General features: G+C 49.0%; 1 non-coding gene across 1 annotated transcript; it reads left to right on the forward strand.

The window, feature by feature from the left end:
• Window positions 1–2,323: 2,323 nt before the first annotated feature.
• Window positions 2,324–2,427, forward strand: LOC129684059 (U6 spliceosomal RNA). The gene has a single exon (XR_008721250.1). It is a non-coding gene; the product is annotated as a U6 spliceosomal RNA (small nuclear RNA).
• The last annotated feature ends 591 nt before the right edge of the window (window positions 2,428–3,018 follow it).

A 3,018-nucleotide genomic window follows, 5' to 3' on the forward strand; every position in this document is an offset into this window, starting at 1 on the left:
AAGTATGTGTGTTTAAGAACAAGCGCAGGTGTGCACAGCAGCAGATGAAAACATAATGATGATGTCATATGGTATGAATGTGCTCCTATGTCTAAGAGAAGGTATGAGTTCTATGTCCAATAAGGCTCTCCTGTACGAATCCTGAAGATTCCCTGTCCCCTTGGCTCCACTTAAGGCGTGTGTGTGTGTGTCTGTGTGTGTGTGTGTGTGTGTGTGTGTGTGTGTGTGTGTGTGTGTGTGAAACACTCTGGTCCAAATAAAACCATGCGGGACGGCAAGACATTTGTTCAACTTGCCTCTTCTCTCCCATCTCCCCATTGCTGCCTTGCAGAGAGCATAGAGATAATGAGAACCTGGGCAAGACCACAGGGACCTGTGAGTAATGGATCCCATGTCTTGCAGGAAAGCACAAGCAAAGTCCATTCATCTCTAAGTCCCTTGTCAGCTGCAGAGGGAGGTGGTATTTCTCCTGTACGCTAGGACTAGTGTTTCCCGGGCCCTCAACGTGCCAGGTGACTTTCAGGAAGCTGTAAGGATAGCTTGCCCATAGCTTCACAACTGTTTAGAAATGGAACCTAGGTTCACCCCAGGATGTATAAGAATCCTGCTTGTGTTTAGTCCTGCTGTGATTTGAGCTGCCAGGGTGGGTTGGTTCCCCTTAGGGCCCCCTTCTCTGAGAAGAAGAAGGGGAAGGAAGGAGGGAAGGAGGTATGGGGGCGAGACAGAGAAGAGAGGGGAGAAGAGGTTGGGATGGGGCTGTAAAGTGATTCGATGAATAAATAAAATAGAGTGTTTGGGACTCAAAAAAGAATCCTGCTTGTATGTGAAGTGTGTCTTATGTATGTCACTGCTAGATTTATTGTCAGAAATGTTTGTTTCAGGGAACTGTGCTACCCGTCTGGGCCTAAGATCTGAGATAAAGAAGGGTGTGTAAGAGGCGAGGCAGGGAGGGATAGAAACAAGAAAAGGAGCAGCCAAAACTGCGAGCAGGGCCCAGGAAGAAGAACGGAGCCCAGGAGAGATCTTTCGGGCCTCACCTGCTCGCTCAGCACGTGGGGCTGAACAGTATCCCACTGGGACCAGAGCCTGGTGTAACTGACCTGGCCTGGGGAGTCGTCCCAGTACCAGGAGAGTGCCAGCTGGACCATATGCAGCAGCATTTTGTTCCTGGTTGAAGCCAAGCGACTCGGAGTTGTTGGGTCAGCAGTTGTCATGGCTGGCCTGCGGTTAAGGAGCCCATGCTACGATCCACCCAAGGCTGGAGTTGCTCCTTCCTCCTTTCCCGGCAGTTGTAACAGATCTTCCCAAAAGGAGGCCCGGGGCCACAGACAGCAGGTACTCTAGTGGGCCTGCTAACATGGGGACTCCTTCTCCCACGCTGAGTCAGTCTCCGGTGACCTTGAAATCGGTGTGTGTTACCCGTACCTCTGGGAGCCTGGAATCTTGAGATTCCTAATTGTCCCAGGAGCTAGGAAGGTACTGAGGGAAGAGCTGAGCCAGAAGGAAGCCAGGCAAAACTGTGAATTCAGGGGCAGTTCAGTGAGGGTTCAGAGAGTGGCCTCCTAGGTCAAAGGTCAAGTCCTTTCATGACACCTTTGACCACCAGTAAAGTTGGTGACTTCTTTATTAGAATGAAGAATGAAGAGTACTTTCTGTAAAACTAAAGACAGCCCCAGTACGTAGACTAGCTGAGGGTTTTGAAGGGGACACAAAGTAGGTATGACCCTGAACATGTCTGGTGTGGACACTGCGGAATACAACTCCTAAGCCGCTTTATGTCTCAACCCTGGCCACCAGCATTTCTTGCTTCCTGGTACTGATGACCAGGGTAAACGGTTCTTGACTTTGTGTAGTTTCTGCCTAGAATGAATCTTCTCAGCTAGGACAGAGAGCAAACTTTAAGCTAACAGTGTGTGTGGCTGTGACTGTGACTTTGTGACTATGAATGATCACTCAGCAGCCTCGGGTCTGAGTTTGCTCAGAGATTTGCTTTCCTTCAAGTGTTCTGACATGAATGAGAGGAAGCGGCCAGCTTTACCCAACCCATCCATCATTGGCTCTACCCTTGGCCGTGGAGAAACACTTAGAGAGACCATGCTTGGGCAGAAGGGTTGCGGGTAATTGTGGTGAGGGGACCAGCCTCCTCATGAACCCTAATAAGGTGAACAAGAGATATCCTCAAGTGTTCACAATTATGGTTGGGGCCCCACACCCAAGCTGTTAAAGGGCAGTTTCTAGGCCCCTCCCCTGACCTACTGAATCAGAATCTATAAGGGATGGGGAGAACTATCAGTTCACTTTTTTTTAAAAAGAAAATACCTTGGTGCTCACTTCGGCAGCACATATACTAAAGTTGGAACGATACAGAGATTAGCATGGCCCCTGCACAAGGGTGACATGCAAATTCGTGAAGCGTTCCATATTTTTCAGTGTGTATAATGAATATATTGTAAAAAAAAGAAAAATAAAAATTAAAAAATGGAGATATCTTGGTGATTTTCTGCACCCTCACATATGGAAACCACTGCTAAGAAAATCTTCTGCTGCTTTCCCAGCCCCGGGTCAAAGCCATCAGCTGATGCATGTGGTAGACCTCCAGAGATTGACTATTATCCGTTGACCATTTTTTGGCTACATCCCCCAGTCAACTCCCGCTAAGAGACGTTCTTAGCATCCAGTAGGCCAGACATCGATTATTACAGCCACAGCCATGCTATGGAGAATCCAAGCAAGAGGGTGCTCTGCCCCATGGCTGCCTGGTGCCAGGTCCCGCTCCACCCACCTTGCAAGCCTGCTCACACAGTGGGCATCCAGCCAATAGCAGGAGGATACACCAGAGAGAAAGCAGACAAACGCGTGAAAGAAGGAGGAAGAGAATGGCTCAGCAAACCAGACGGTGGTGGCCCCTCTGGCAGCAAAAACCTCATCATAGAAAGAGAATGCTTAAAAAACACAGCACACTTCTGAATTGGGGGAGGCATTTGAAGAAACAACGACTTACGGCAGAAATCCTCGGGC

Source organism: Psammomys obesus, unplaced genomic scaffold, assembly GCF_907164565.1.
Source record: "Psammomys obesus unplaced genomic scaffold, mPsaObe1.curated_primary_1811, whole genome shotgun sequence".
Taxonomy (NCBI): Eukaryota; Metazoa; Chordata; class Mammalia; order Rodentia; family Muridae; genus Psammomys; species Psammomys obesus.